The sequence below is a fragment of the Pinus tabuliformis genome, chromosome 9 (genome assembly GCF_031772625.1).
Source record: "Pinus tabuliformis cultivar Carrire ecotype Pingquan chromosome 9, CPIR1, whole genome shotgun sequence".
Classification (NCBI taxonomy): Eukaryota; Viridiplantae; Streptophyta; class Pinopsida; order Pinales; family Pinaceae; genus Pinus; species Pinus tabuliformis.
In genome coordinates, this window is record NC_142307.1 from 169,071,973 (window position 1) to 169,089,523 (window position 17,551).

Consider the following 17,551-nt stretch of genomic DNA (forward strand, 5'->3'; position numbering starts at 1 on the left):
TGACACTGATGTGATGGATTGGTAGCATTAACCCCAAATGTGGATGGTATGATGGAACCATGGTGACGTGACCGGTGAATGAAACAAACCAACTCGACTCAGACACAGAGTGGAAGTGTCATGTTCAAGAGCGACTTGCTACCAACAAAGTTTCTTCAAGTTTTCTTCCCAATTTTCCCCAGTCATCGCTGACCAGTACCTCTTTATTTTTGTCAAGCTTGAGGAGGATAACATATGCTTGTTCTATAATTTTCCCTTCGGGCAAACCCATCGCTATTTTTTATCGAGCCTAGTGATAGTGAAACTCGTTCTCGTCTATAGACAAGTTTGTCGCTATTATACTTTTAACGAGTTTAACGACAAAGATAACTCGGTCCTTTTCAATTTTAGAGAGTCTGAAAAGGAACGTAAAGGTAACTCCAAAATTCCTTTTTCGTCATCTAATCCCTTAAGTCCAAAAAAGTATAAAACAATACAGAAGGGATGAATTTTCGATACTTTTAACGAGCCGAACAAAACAAGCGCTTGATATTTTTGTGTAATAATCCCTCAGGTCCAAAAATATTAAAATATAGAGGAGGGATAGCACTTCCTGTCCCTTTAACGAGCTGGAGAGGCCAATGGCTCGGAAATCTTTTCATATTTTACGAGTTAGTTGAAAAGAGCTTAAAGAAGACTCATATTTGAGGAACGAGTGATAAAATGGGTAGCAACTGATTCCAGGTAAGGTTTGGAATTTCCAATCACGGCAGTGTTACAAGGATGGCTAGTGAGTCACTCTTCGCAGCTGTTCCTCAAAATGGGTAAATAATCAAATGGGACTGAAAATTGGCCAATGTAAAAGTGGAGGTGACGGTGCAAACACGACCAAGGCTTTAATGGCTGAAGTACTACATTCACGATGGTTATTTACCAGGGGAATAGTTCATTTTTTAACGAGCTTAAACGTGAGGGGAAACATTTGCTCATGGCTTATGTTTATTTTTTAACGATCTTGAACTATGTGCTAAAACTACTCGATTAATCCAGTCGTGTGATAAGAATGTCTCATATAAAAACGACAACTTTTTGAGTTTTTCCCCACATCCTTTCTTTATGCAAGTTAGGAAACGACCAATCCTACGAGTTTAAAGGGTTAGAGGACCTACAAATTTAAAAAATAAATAGTCGCTCTTCGCTTGCAAGCCAAAAGGTTTGCATGCCCCCAGGCATAAAACAGAGTTTCAAGGTTACCCCTTCTTTAGTCCGTTAAAACATTTGTTTTACTGAGAGAGGCCTACCTCTTACAGGTTACCCAAAGATCATTCTATTCACAGTGCAAACAAAACACTTCTTCGGCGATGTCTACCAAAATAGACAAAGGTGAGTGAAGGAGGCTACTCCACTCACATAACTTTGACAAGAGAATCTTGTTCTATAATAACCCCCTCTTCCAATCACGGACGGGGGTACAGACTAGTCATATTCTCTCGCGGAAACCTACCCTATACCCGAAGTTTTCCTGCCGAAGCAGACCAGGGTGCATGCCCCCTGGGTTTCAGTCATGTCCCCCCGAATTACTCGCGCTCATCAGGTGGACAGACTAGAGATTGAGACATTTCTTGCGTGAAAAGACCATTCAGGGATGGTATATGACTATTTCCTCTATATGATCCGGGAAATGAAAGCTGGTCTACGAGCTTGACCACTCTTCCTTCGTGCAGAAAACACATTACTCTAAAGAGTGAGGAGACAATTGCTCCCATGCAATAAATATAGTCTCGTCTAACGAGTAGATTGTAATCCAAGGGTCCTTGGACTACCATTACGTTCATGTGAACGGTTTTCCCTCTCAATGTTATGGGCACATTGGGAAGGATCCCTAACGGTCGATTGGTTCCTTTATCAAAACCTATTAGATTTCTCATCTCAGGCAAAAGCGATGGAAAACCAAGCGCTTTCCAAGCAGTTGAGGAAAGGATACTCACAGAAGCCCCCTCATCTATGATGGTACCAGCCATAACCATTCTATATATTTGAACAATGATTCGGAATGGTATACTAGCTAGTAAATGGGGTCTGCCTAGTTGATTCCAGTCGAAGGAGACAACTAGGTTGCTTGGAGGTGGGACCGAATAGACGGCCAGGTACGACTTTGACGAACTTCCTTCCTACGGTAAAGGAACGGGTAAATTTCCCCCATGTTCGTTGGAGTCTGTGCTTATGAAAAGAATTTGGACGATGTCATCCTTGTTCGCTTCAGTGACTGTATCATCTAAAGATGGAACCTCTGAAGGCAAGACCGGGTCAACTGCCGCCTCGACCTTTTGACTTTCATCTGGTATGGGTTCATATTGTTTATCTTCAATGATATATGCTTCGGCCGACCACCTGAGCGGGTCAGCCAGATTTTCAACTAGTGACGAACTCGACAAGAGCTTTTTATATCCAGGAGGAAGTCGTAATGGTGAAACTGGATGATCATCCAGAACTCTTTTAGCTTCGTCTAAGAAGGGACAACGGTGGACGGCATGATCACCTTCGCACAATTTACAAGGAAATCTACACTTTCCTTTTTGTCCTGGGGCTTCACTTTCACTAGTTGACGGTGTGTTTTCAACATGACCATCAGAGGTTGACGACATCGGGTTGTGAAAATGAGGAGACCAGTCCCTTAAGATCCGAGGGATACAAGGACAATCTCTGTGATAGTGGTCTCCTTTGCAAATGACACATGGCGATTTAGGCCTGGTCGGTGCAGTGTGTGGATTTTCACTAGACGACGCTCGTTTGCTCCCATTTGTTTTTGGCTCCTTCTTCTTCTTCTTTTCCTTCTTCTTCTCAGGTAATTGCCTTTCGGCTTTACCAGCCCCATCAAGTGAAGAGAAAAGAGGAGAGGAAGAATTAGAGGAAGAAGAAGGTTGGTGGGTAACTCTGGACTCGTCTAGTTGTCGATTCAATTGTTCAGGAATTGTGGTGTTCTGAACGACAGAGGTTGAGAAGAGCCATACAGGAAAACCAATTGTCAGTCCTGGAAGCGACAATGTGGTCATATGAGGTGCACCAACATCTCCCCAAGAGGAGAAGGGACTAGGATTTCCTCCAAGGGGAATTCCTTGGTTGGTGGATTCCATTTTTCTCAACCCAAGATCAACGCAGGAAAGGGTAATGAATATTCCGTTTAAAATAAATTTTAGATGCTTTGACACAACTTGTTTTTTCAATTTTTAAGAGTCGAGAAAAAACAAAAGATGACTCTAGTCTCCTTCGATTTTTAATGAGCCTGATGTGACAAGTGCTCAGATAGACCTTTTCTGTTAAGGAGTCTGAAAAGGAACGAAAGGGACTGCTCTGGAAATCTAGGTAGAGGGATTACCAAACCAATCGAAAAACTGCAGAATAGTTTTGGTATGGCAGTCAATCTTTCCGAATGTTGTGTTCAGTGCATTGTGATCGATAGGGTGCCAGACACGGCTTCCTATGGATAAAGGATTAAGCCTATTGGGGTCTCCCAAAATATACTCGACGGTACATGGGAGCACAAGTACATACTGGCACTTATCATGTCAAAGTGGAGGAATCACCCAACCATCAATGAGAACAACAGTTACCAGGCTTTACGACGCCGGAATACGTCTCTAGCCTAGACTTATAAATGTTGTGCGTTAAGTTCCAAAGCATTGTTAGATTCATTGAATTTATTTTAAGTTGATCTTTTTTATGAAGTTTGCCTCTCAGGTTCACCACGAGATGTAGATGTAATTCCTAAAATGCAATCTAAGGTGATAAACAAACTTTTTATCTTCTTTGTGCAATGAAAATCCTAGCTACTAAGGAAAGAAAGACAGAATCTTTTCACAAAGAGCAAAGAGCACACTCTAAATGCACTTTCCTAAATCAAGCCAATCAGACTGTTTATATGCAAATGCACATGCATGTATTTGTTTTCGACTTTCTTAATATATTTGATGCACAAATCTGAATTTCTTTTCAAGCGATAAATATCAGCAAGTTTCTTTTCGAAATAAAAAATGGAGACGAACAGAACACCTTACGATTTTGAAATGAATACTTATTTTTGACACTAGAAAATTACAAATTCATACCAAAAGCAATAGTAACAGGATAATCGATCATCAACAGCAATCAAACTCTTTCTTACGATTGAAATCGACACTTGCGACAGTTTCTAATCAAAGGACGACAGTACGCTTATGCTAATTTTGCAAAGGAGAACTGTAAATGACTCAACAAACACACAAAAACATCTACAGTTCTTTTGTACAAAGGAGGCGGAATAGCAGCAAGGAAAAGGGGTTTCAAACAGACATATACTGATCACAAGCAGCAAAATTTAGGAATAGAACTGGAAAGAATGAACCACAGAAGCCAAAACTGCACAGAGCTAGTCTGATCAGCGCACCTGTAACACGGAGAATTTGAAATGCAGCACAGCTTGTCCACTCGGGAAGTGCGCTGAAATTCAGATTCTCTAAACAGTACCTGTGCTGGGCCAGAAACGAGACTCTGTTCAGGTTCTGGGTCACAGTTTGCAGTTCAGTTCTTGGGTTTTGGCCGAGAAAAAAAGCAATCAGTAATGCAACAATCATGGGTAGATCTAAGGAGGATCTAAGAGCTATCACAAGGGCAATCAGATAGTTTGTGAATTAGTTGTTTAAATCATAAACAGATCGAGTAGATGGATTGAAGTAGTAGTTATCTACTTTGCATTTGTTATGGCAAATGCAATTCGAATGCTACCTGCAAGTTTATGAAATAGACAACAAAGAATGACAAACAAACCAACTAATTATCTCCCCAGCGGAGTCGCCATTTTGTTACAGGGAAAAATTTCTATATAGAACTGCTCTATCCCACTAACGTGTGATAGCTGCCTCAGAAAAAAACAGAGAAAAGCTACTTTCGTTTTTCCTTTATGAATTATAGATAGAGAGGAACAGAATGACCAACCTCTGTCTTGCGCTAATCTCCTGATTTGATTCCTCTCTTCTTTGATAGTCTTCAGCTACCTGCTCCCTTGCACGCCCGGCTTCACAAAGTACCTGTAAGATCACAGAAGCATAGCACTATACAAAGACGTGGATCTATAATCATAAACAATCTAGGATCAGATGTAAATTGACCATACAAATGTAGCAAGCATCAATGACACAAAAGCATGGAGGAAAACTCGAATAGCTTTTATTGATAAACAAGAAAAGAGCCAAGAGGAGTTACAACCAGTTGTTCTGACCCAGCATCAACCTCCCAGCAAAGAAGCCCCTCTTCACCTCAAACAAAGCTTAGATCACCCAACAATCTGATGTTTGTCTCAAGAAACCAACAACAATTCCTTACAATATGCAAAATTCCAGCCTCTGGATCTCTGGGATGAGGGATCCATATATAGATGTTTGTAATGGAGATGAGTCAGCTCATGATTTGATTAGTGTCTTCCCTCTGATAGTTCTTGCTTCCACTTGGAGATTGATGGTCTCTTACTCATCCTTGGTCGAATTTAGTGAGGCAAGTGTCACAGGAGAAGATTCTGGAAGCTTCCATTGCCTCTCCACCTTGCGAAATGACACTTCCATTTGTCATTTCTTGCCCATCGCACCCCACAGAAGGGATTCTTGAAATGCAACGCACCCACACAGTGTATTTAGGTGAAATGCAACGCACTTAGCCAGTGGAGCAGCTAAAATGATCCTGTTTTGACCAATTTTGAGCAGTTTTTCATGGAGAAATTCTGGGAGAAGCTGTAATCTGTTGACCTTGTTCCTTTAGGGGTTAGAACAACACTTTTAGGGACTTAGGAGCCCTTGATTTATGGACATTTCATGCTTGGGTTTCTAGGGCCCAAAAATGTCTATAACAAGTATTAAAGTTTCTTGCCTTGAAAGAGAATTCTCTGAAGGCCTGAAGGGATCCCAATCTGCCGTTCTAGATCCAGTTTGAGATCCAGCACCGGATCTGAAGAACTGACCCAGTGCAGGATGGTTTTTCCTGAAGGCTGAGAAATTTGGATTTGAAAGGAGTCTAAGAAGAGCCTAGACCCAGTGTCAGGGCTTCTTGTGCTTCCGGGAGCAGATCTGCCATGGCGATTTTCCATCTGGGGTGTCAGACCTACAAGATCTTGGCCAATCTGTCGAATGTGAGCCCGATCTGAAGGAGACTTTTTGTTAATTGGCATCCAGAGTTGGGTTTGGTGTGGATTGTTCTGCTTATTGGGCATCATGGCAGATCTGAGTGTCTGACCTCCTTCTGTGGTCAGGATGCTCAATCCAGCTCTGTAAATCGGCCCTGCATACGCCTCTTGCACTAGATCTGGTATAAAAGGAGGATAAGTAAAGAAAGGAATTACCCTTACCACAGATACGTTGCCTTAAGGTCTACTTACTTCGGCTTCATCCTCGATCAGTATTTCCTCTTTCCTCACATCTGCCCCAGGGGTCTGGACACTCCGATCTGGGCTATTCTCCTGGCCGATCTCCTTAACGTTTGTAGTCCTGTGCATACAGGAGGCAGAGACGGTTTTTCCAAGGTCGGTGGGGTGCGCAGCTTTGGGGCTGATCTGGATGAGCCCAACAGAGATGAACTCACCTTGCCCATGTCCAGATCAGGCATCAGATGGTAGAACCTTGCCCTGGACAGGTTGCGTACAGTCAATCAGACTCTGCCGAGGGTTTTCCCAAGGTCCTTTGTTGGGGCTCTCTGGAAGATCGACTTGTCTGGGGTCATGCCTATGGGGTCCGTCAAGGAGGCACTGTCAGTTCCTGCGCCTGTGAACCCCTTCCTCGTGCCGCTTCGAACCAGGGTTTCTGCCATCACAGTCTCCATTCATCTGGGAATCTCAACCATGTGATGATTGTCCTTACTTGGCTTTTTATCATTGAATATCCTACTAGGACATTTATCATTGGTACGAACTGTTGGGTAGCAGAGGTCCTGCGTAATAGTTTTGGTCCTGATCACCTAGAAGTTAGGATAACAATATTGTAAACCTTCCAAATATGTAGAGTGAAAAATGTAAAAGGTCAAGTCAAAGGGTTGTCTGCCCAAGAAATAATATAGAAATAATAGGAAGTAAGTCGGTCCACTGACCATAGGAAGGTATAAATAGAGCGTGGCTCTATGGGGAGAGGGCAGTTCTTTTGGGTGTGTGATCTTGGATCTGAATTGTAATGGGTTTTTGAGAAGGACAATTTTGAAGAGTCTGTAAGTCTGAGTCAAGGGTTTGGGTAGTGGATAGAGGCTCTACAGCTGTGTGTGCAGAGGCCTAGAAGAGTCCGTAGCTATGTGCGCAGACCCTTGCAGCTAAGTGCGCAGGGCAGATCTGGATGTATTGGTGATAAAGTGGAAAGAAAGATAAGGTGCTTCTGTAATTCTGTGTTAAATCTGAATTATCATGGATATGGCTTTTTGTATGTCTAAAATAACTATTTGATCTATGCACATATGCTTATGTTATGAATGTATGTGAATCGAAGTTTATTCTAAGTATGCGAATTGGTTAAATCTGATTAATGTTTACTTAAAGATCACAATAAAGTAGATTGAATACATAAACACTGCGATAATAAGTAGTAAGGAGTATTCTGAGTTTTTATTTGTGCGAAACACAGCAACGCCAAGTTGTGGAATGGTGCGTGAGAACTCTAGACCACATCTAGACATCCCAAGGGTGTGGAAACCTAGTTCCAGCACCCTCCCCTGCTACCTCGGGTGAGACCTCAATCCGCGCTCTGCAGGGTGTTGCCGAAAGGGCCGGTAGCTGCAGGATTTGTTTGGATAAATAATTTTTCCGAACCTGGGTCAGGCCCATATAAGCCAACAAAAACGATTCTTTCTCACTTCCTAGCAATCCCAAAGGGACTTATTTATATATTTTATCTCCTTCGCCCCTATGGATGGGATGAAATGAATCCCACCACAACCTATGGATGGATGAGATGCCACAACCTATGAAATAAGAAAAGCAATGTTCTTAGCGTTTATAAAGAAAATACCCCTCATCAAAGTCACTGAACCTTTGTCCTTGACTTACCTTGACATGTTTGAATAGGTCTAGCAATAGGTAAATCTAGCGTTAAAGCCGGATATGATATGTTGGGTCAAGCATGTAATAGGTATTTCTATTTCTGATTTTTGGAAAAGCAGTTTGGGCCATGTTTTCACTTTAGAATTGACCATTCGTTTGCTAAGTTCAATGGTCAATTAAGCACTTGGAAGGCCAGGTTCTTGAATTCAAATTGATCAAGTACAATACACATTTGTATTGGGGGAATAATACATTATTGCGGGCCATGCTTCCCTACCTCTCATTCATGCTGCCCTCCTATCACAACTTTATTCTATTGTGACGTTTCCTATCCTAGCCTGCCTATCTCATTCTAAGGATGATTGGCTTCTCACTCTCTCGTATCTTATGACACTTTTCTTGGGAGCATCATCTATCTTAGGATTGATTGGGAACCTTCCGTTGAAGCTAAAGGACCTTTTATATCTAAGAGTAGGGGGGAAGGGCATAGATATAGCACTTATGGCAAAGCTCAGCTTGTAAAACTTCACTACTTATTGGCGGTTCTTAACCAATTATGACCATGGTCATCAAAGTGTACTCACCATGGAAGTGCTCCTATCCTAAAAAGCCCCCCAATCCCTCGATATGATTGGACCTAATGTTCCTGGGTTCCAAGCCGTAGTTTTAGGGTTGCCGGTCAATCCAGACTATTTGTTGACAATCAGACTAATTAATACAGACTATTTTCCAACAATGATTAGAAATAATAACATAGACCTATCCCTAAGACGATTCGAAATCGGAATCTAAACCAAGCTGGGGAAAGTTCTAGAACCATGCGAAGCTCACGGATGTTTGCCGATCCAAAGAGAAGAAATTGTTGTTCTGGAATTGACAACAAGATACCTCTTAGGGCTGGCGGCCTTTCGGGTCATTACCTACGCCATCTTCTTTTCCCATCTATCCATCCAATAACCAAAAGTATCTTATCTATTTAAGTGTGCTAGCTAATCCAAGTCTTGACCATAAAGAGAGGGTCAGGAGCGAAAGCGCTCACCCAACCTAAGAAGGGTGAGGAGCGGAGGGACGGTCAGAACGCACTCGACCAAAGAAGTATTAGGTTGTTGGTTATTCTTTATAGCAGTAATTACACTTTAGCAGACAATGCCTATATTATATATGTCATTATGCATTCGGTAGTTTTGCTACAAAAATGCAAATAAAGTACCGAAGATTTACTGGGCTTTGAGGGTAGGTGATTCATAGATAGGTAAGGTGGCTGGCCCTCCAATCCAATAAGGTAAGTTGCTTCCCCTCATTCGCATACTACTTATTATAGCAATACTCCCAATATAGAGCACTATCCCTAAGGTAGTTGTCTCTTATTCTTAAACTAAGTCGGCTCGAGAAAACACAATTCCTAGCTCTAGTGCCGGAAGTTCCTTTGTCTTTACCTCCATTTTTTTCTCCTTTTAATTGAAAAATAAACTACCCTTGCTTCTACAACTACCTTTTCTTCTATTAGCCCTATCTTGTTGGGATCTACTTCTTACTTAGATTATGCTGAAGTGGATGTTGTTTTTATTGGTGCTACTTCAAGGTAAACAACAAGATCCAGATTTGGAACCTAACGAAGGTATGTTGGGTCACCTGTGTATGGAACTGAAACTCAAACTAGGTAACAGACTACTTCTTTCATTGATGCCCCTCCTACCTTTGCTTGTTATATGTTGTTAGCCTGTGATCTCCCTCTTCCTGTATATGTGTAGCCGTTGTTATACTTTCCATGGGTAGTTGTTGTCTTATCTTGAATATATGATCATCTGGTGTCCTATGCCTGGGTGTTCTATATGTTCTATTCTTTAACGTATCATATATTTGTGTTTGCATATCTTCGTATTTGGTGATGCGATGCAATATGTTACACCCAGGTCTACCTTTGCATTTGCATACTTCTAAGAACATGTGCTTATGCCGGAACTGGTATTCTTGGAACACGCACAAATGCTGGTGGAACAAAGCTTATTGGTACAATATCAGATGCTACACCATATCCATTTTAGGAACAAGCTTGTATGTATGTTGGAACATACCTTCTAGCAACCATTACTTATAGATATCAAAACATAACTCCTTTGAACAACGGGTTATCCTTTACATCACTGGTTAGAGCACATACTAATTACAAAACTAGAAGGGATGTTGCTCATAATTCTGGATAAACTGATTCAAGTTTGACTACTTCCACTCAGTCCACAAGCACGATATACTCCACCAAGGACCAGTTCAATCGGGTTTTTTGGAGAAAAGTAATCAACTGTAACTAGCTAGAATGCAACATATGCCTCCACCTATGCTTTTGATGTTCGCTCTGTTGCCTTTCCTTATGCTCGTTGTGCTTTTGGCTCTCATTGGTAGGGGTGCTACAACTTGAACTAAAAACAACCAATCAAATGCTACAGTGATATCATCGATCTACCAATTGTTGGTTCATCCGATGCTGCCCACCACAAATGCTCAAACCAAGTTACATGCTCATTCCCTATGCCACACAACAAAAGCCATCTAATAGCCCAACCTACTGAACCTACCCATCTCGCATCCAAAACCAATGCCCCAATTCCTGAGAGCCCAACCATAAACCTTACCCATCAACAATGTCAATTTTGCCTATAAACACACCACTCAGTCACAATTCCAAACCACAAATCTTGCAATCTACCGATGCAATTTCAATTGCCCATTAATCGCCCATAGCCAATCCTCAAAAAGCCAAAAGAAAAGCCCCATGCCCTCATCCCTAAAAGCCCAACCACCTGAGTTGAGCATCACGCTATCAATCTAATCAATCAACTTATGCCCATTAACACACACCCCAACCCCAACATAGCTTCTACTACTAAAACCCATCATTCGCACTTAGATGACACACTATACGATCCCACCAAATCTCTACATAAAATCCCACGCTATCAACCACCAAGATGATTGATATGTTTGACGTACTTTGATCAAGGCATAATACGTGCTATGATTATGAATGGGATTCTTACACACGGCTCCGGTAAACACATTGAGATTCTTCCTATGTGTTTACGCTGGTTATAGGCACTCAATATATAAAACCGAACACTCCACCCTGTTATAGACATTTTTTGGCACTGCAAACCCAAACATAAAATGTCCATAAACCAAGGGCTCCTAAGCACCTAAAAGTGTTGTTCTAACCCCTAAAGGAACAAGGTCAACTGATTACAGCTTCTTCCAAAAGTTCTCCATGAGAAACCACTCAAAACTGGTCAAAACAGGATCATTTCACCTGCTCCATAGGCAAAGTGCATTGCATCTCACCTAAGTACACTCTGTGGGTGCGTTGCATTTCAAAAAGCCCTTCTATGGGGTGCAATGGTCGAGAAGTGACAAATGGCAGTGTCAATCCGCGAGGTGGAGAGGCATGGAATCTTCCAGAAACTTCTCCTGTGACACTTGCCTCTCTGAATTCGACCAAGGATGAGTAAGAGATCATCAATATCCAAGTGGAAGCAAGAACTATCAGAGGGAAGACACTAATCAAATCACAAGCTGACTCATCTCCCTTACAGATATCTATATATGGATCCCTCATCCCAGAGATCCAGAGGCTGGAATTTTGCATCTTGTAAGGAATTGCTGTTGGTTTCTTGAGGCAACATCATAGTGTTGGGTGATCTAAGCTTTGCATGAGGTGAAGAAGGGCTTACTTGCTGAGAGGATGATGCTGGGTTAGAACAACTGGTTGTAACTCTCTTGGCTCTTTCTTGATTATCAATAAAGCTATTCAAGTTTTCCTCCATACTCTTGTGTCGTTTATGTTTTATGAATTTGTATGGTCAATTTATATCTGATCCTAGATTGTTTATGATAATAGATCCATGTTCTTGTATAGTGTTATTTTACTTTGATTCTACAGGTACTCTGTGAAGCTAGGTGTATAAGGAAGCAAGTAGCAAAGGACTATCAGAGGAGAGAGGAATCGAATTAGGAGCCAAGCGCAAGATAGAAGTTGGTCTCCCTTATTCTTCTCTCATCTATCTTTCATAAAGGAAAACGAAAGTAGTTTTACTTTGTTTGTTTCTAAGGTAGCTACCACACCTTAGTGGGATTAGCAGTTCTGCATAGACACTTTTCCCTGTAACAAAATGGTGACTCCGCTGGGAAGCGACTAGGTTGTTTGTTTATCTACATTCTTGTTTACTTTATAAACTTACAGACGGAGCCTGAAGTCGAGCCATGCGGCTTTCGAACTGAATTTGCTATGCAAATGCAAAGTAGATAAATGCCGCTTCAGTCAATCTCCGGGTTTTGTTTATAAATTGAACAACTGATTTACAAACTCTCTAATTGCCCTTGTGGTGGCTCTAGTAACCTCCTTAGATCTACCCCTGTTGTTGATTTACTGATTACCACTTGCTCGGCCAAAATCCCTGAACTGAACTGAAAACTGTGACCCGGAACCCAAGCAAAGTCTCATCTCTGGCCCAGCGCAGTCTCTGTTCTGTGAATCTGAAATTCAACGCACTTCCCGAGTGTAGTAGGTGCGCTGCATTTCAAATTCACTTTGTTACAGGTGCGCTGATCATACTAGGCATTGTTCCCGAATATTGGTTTCTTTTCATTCTTTTCAGTTCTATTCATGAGTTTTACTGCCCATGGTCAGTATACTTCTATTTGAAACCCCTTTCCTTGCTGATATTCTGCCTCCATTGTGCAAAGAATTGTAAATGTTTTTGTGTATTTGTTGAGTCATTTTCAGTTCTCCTTTGCAAAAAAGTAACGTAATTGTACTGTCGTTTCTTGATTTGAAAGTGTCGCAAGTGTCGCTTTCAATCATAGAAGAGAGTCTGATTACTCTTGATAGTCCATTACCTTGTTACTGTTGTATTTGATATGAATTAGTAGTCTTTCTAGTGTCGAAAGCAAGTCTTCATTTTGAATTTGAAAAGAAACTTGTTAGTAATTGTCGCTTGAAAGTAATTCAGATTTGCGCATTAGCTTTCTTTTTATCATTCACATATTAAGAAGGATGAAAATAAATACATGCATGTGCATTTGCATTTAGACTGTTTAATTGGTTTGATTTAGGACAATGCATATAGTGTGTGCTCTTTGCTCTTTGTTGAAAGAATTTTGTCTTTCTTTCCTTAGTAGCTAGGATTTTCATTGCACAAAGAAGATAAAAGACTGTTTATCATCATAGATTGCATTTTAGGAATTGTACATATACATCATGCGGTGAACCTGAAAGGAAAATTTCTTAAGCAAGATCAACTATAAAATAAATTTAATGAATCTAACAATGCTTTGGAACCTAACGCACAACATCTAGAAGTCTAGGCTAGAGACGTATTCCGGCGTCGTAAAGCCTGGTAATTGTTGTTCTCACTGTTGGTTGGGTGATTCCTCCACTTTGAGACGATAAGTGCCAGTACAGACTTGTGCTCCCACGTACCGTAAAGTATATTTTGGGAGACCACAATAGGCTTAATCCTTTATCCATAGGAAGCCATGTCTACCGCCCTATCGATCGTAATGCACTGAACACAGCATTCGGGAAGATTGACTGTCGTACCATAAAAATTATTCTGCAGTTTTGCGATTGGTTTGGTAATCCCTCTACCTAGATTTCCATAGCAGTCCCTTTCGTTCCTTTTGAGACTCCTTAACGGAAAAGGTCCATCTGAGCACTTGTCACTTCAGGCTCATTAAAAATCGAAGGCGACTAGAGTCATCTTTTTTTTTTCTCGACTCTTTAAAATTGAAAAAACAAGTTGTGTCAAAGCGTCTAAAATTTATTTTAAATGGAATAATCATCACCTTTCCTACATTGACCTTAGGTTGAGAGAATGGAGTCCCCCAACCAAGGAATTCCTCTTGGAGTAAATCCTAGTCCCTTCTCCTCTTGGGGAGATGTTGGTGCACCCCATATGGCCACATTGTCGCTTCCAGGATTGAAAATCGGCTTGCCCGTATGGCTCTTCTCAACCTCTGTCGTTCAGAACACCGCAATTCCTGAACAATAGAATCAGCAATTAGACAATTCCAGAGTTACACCCCAACCCTCTACTTCCTCCAATTCTTCCTCTCCTCCTTCCTCTTCTCTTGATGAGGCTGGTAAAGCCAAAAATCAAGTATCTGAGAAGAAGAAGGAAAATAAGAAGAAAGAGAAGAAGAAGAAGGAGCCAAAAGCAAAAGGGGGCAACCAAGCGTCGTCTTGCGAAAATCCACACACTGCACCGACCAGGCCTAAATCGCCATGTGTCATTTGCAAAGGTGACCACTATCATAGAGATTGTCCCTGCATCCCTCGGATCTTAAGGGACTGGTCTCCTCGTTTGTAAAACCCGGTGTCGTCAACCTCTAATGATCATGTTGAAAACACACCGTCGACTAGTGAAAGTGAAGCCCCAAGACAAAAAGGAAAATATAGATTTCCTTGTAAACTGTGCGAAGGCGATCATGCCTTCCACCGTTGTCCCTTCTTAGACGAGGCTAAAAGAGTTTTGGAAGATCGTGCGGTTTCACCGTTACGACTTCCTCCTAGATATAAAAAACTCTTGCCGAGTCCATCACTAGTTGAAAATCTGGCTGACCCGCCCAGGTGGTCGGCCGAAGCATCTATCATTGAAGACAAACCATCTGAACCCATACCAGACGAAAGTCAAAGGGTCGAGATGGCAGTTGACCCGGTCTTGCCTTCAGAGATTCCATCTCCAGATGATAGTCACCGAAGAGAACAAGGATGACACCGTCCAAATTATTTTCGTAAGCACAGACTCCGATGAACATGGGGGAAATTTACCCATTCCTTTACCGCAGAAAGGAAGTTCGTCAGAGTCGTACCCGGCCGTCTATTCGGTCCCACCTCCAAGCAACCTAGTTGTTTCCTTTGACTGGAATCAACTAGCCAGACCTTGTTTACCAACTAGTGTACCATTCCGAATCATTTCTCAAATATATAGAATGGTTATGGCCGGTACCATCATAGATGAAGGGGCTTCTATGAGTATCCTTTCCTCAACTGCTGAGAAAGCGCTTGGTTCACCATCGCTTTTTCCTGAGATGAGAAATATAACAGGCTTTGACAAAGGAACCAGTCAACCGTTAGGGATCCTTCCCAATGTGCCCATAATGTTGAGAGGGAAAACCATTCATATGAACGTAATGGTAGTCCAAGGACCCCTAGATTATAATCTACTCCTTGGACGAGACTATATTTATTTCATGGGAGCCATTGTCTCATCACTCTTTAGAGTAATGTGTTTTCCGCACAAAGGAAGAGTGGTCAAGCTCGTATACCAGCTTTCATTTCCCGGATCACACATAGCAAATAGTTATATACCATCCCTGAATGGTCTTTTCACACAAGGAATGTCTCATCAATCCCCAGTCCGTCCACCTGATGAGCGTGAGTGATTCGGAGGACATGACTGAAACCCAGGGGGCATGCACGCTGGTCTGCTTCGGCAGGAAAACTTCGAGTATAGGGTAAGTTTTCGCGAGAGATATATGACTAGTCTGTACTCCCGTCCATGACTAGAAAAGGGGGTTAGAATGGAATAAGATTCCCTCATCAAAGTTATGTGAGTGGATTGGCTCGCCTTTGTCTATTTCGGTAGACATCGCCGAAGAAGTGTTTTGTTTGCGTGGTGAATAGAACAATCTTTGGTAACTTGAAAGAGGTAGACCTTTCCTGATAAAACAAATGTTTTGTCGGTAGAATAAAAGGTGACCTTGAAGCTTTATTTTATACCCGGGGGCATGAAAACCTTTTGGCGTGCAAGCGAAGAGCGACCATTTATTTTTTAAATTTGTAGGTCCTCTAACCCTTTAAACTCATAGGATTGGTCGTTTCCTAACTTGCATAAAGAAAGGATGTGGGGCAAAGATTTGAAAAATTGTCGTTTTCATATATGATACATTCTTATTATACGACTGGATTAATCGAGCAGTTTTAATGCGGACTTCATGCTCGTTAAAAAGTAAACATAAGCAATGAGCAAATGTTTCCCCCAGCATTTAAGATCAATAAAAAATGAACCAATTCCTGGTAAATAATCATCATGAATGTAATACTTTAGCCTTTAAAGCCTTGGTCGTGTTCCCATCATCACCTCCACTCTGTATCATCCGATCATTCACCTCCATTTGATTGTTTACCCCTTTTGAGGAACAGCTGCGAAGAGTGATCCCGCTAGCCATCCTTGTAACACTGCAGTGATTGGAAAATTCCAAACCTTACCTGGAATCAGCTGCTACCCAATTTTATCATTCATTCCTCAAAGACGAGTCTCCTTTAAGCTCTTTTCAACTGACTCGTAAAATATTGAAAGATTGCGGAGCCATTGGCCTCTCCAGCTCGTTAAAGGGACCGGAAGTGCTATCCCTCCTTTATATTTTAATCTTTTTGGACCTGAGGGATTATTACACAAAAAGATCGAGCGCTTGCTTTGTTCGGCTCGTTAAAAGTATCGAAAATTCATCCCTTCTGTATTGTTTTATACTTTTTCGGACTTAAGGGATTAGATGAAGAAAAAGGAATTTTGGAGTTTCCTTTACGTACCTTTTCAGACTCTCTAAAATTGAAAAGGACTGAGTTATCTTTGTCGTTAAACTCGTTAAAACCTGATAGCGACAAACTTGTCGATAGCAGACAAGAATGAGTTTCACTATCGCTAGGCTCATTAAAACATAGCGATGAGTTTGCCCGAAGGGAAAATTATAGAACAAGCATATGTTATCCTCCTCAAGCTTGAAAAAAATAAAGAGGTACTAGTCAACAATGACTGGGGAAAATTGGGAAGAAAACTTGAAGAAACATTGTTGGTAGCAAGTCGCTCTTGAACATGACACTTTCATTCCGCATCCAAGTCGGGTTGGGTTGTTTCATTCACCGGTCACACCACCATGGTCCCATCACACCATCCACATTCGGGGTTAATGCTACCATTCCATCATGTCAATTTCGCCGATATGTTCAAGAGAAGTCACTTAGAGAATTCACCTGTGTCTCACCCGCTGCAATACATTTACGCTCCATTCTTTCATGACCGCCACCCTGAACCTTATATCACCAGATCGTTTTCACCTCCATTAAAATCATTTGCTCTGTTCCGTGTCATTTATGTGGGATTCATTAAGGCCCTCCTATGATGGATCGCTTCTTGTCGACATCAACACATTATCCAAGAAGTCGATCTAGGAACACCCCTTCCAGTACTTTGAAGCTTGCATGCCTCAATGGCAAGCTTCTCACTTCCGGCGACAGGTTTACATCAATGGCCTTCGACCGAAATATTTTGGGTGGTGTTCGACGCCAAGTCCTTTATTCACACCACGTGAATTGTACTGCAGTACCTTGAGGGTCATTATCCTTATCGGTGATTCCTCTCGCACCTGTTAACAACTTACATCATTGGCTGGTAATCAGTCGATGTCTTTCCATGTTCGACTCCAGAACATCTCTCACATGGATCGACTTGTACTTCGAGTGAAGATCGAACGAGATTGAAA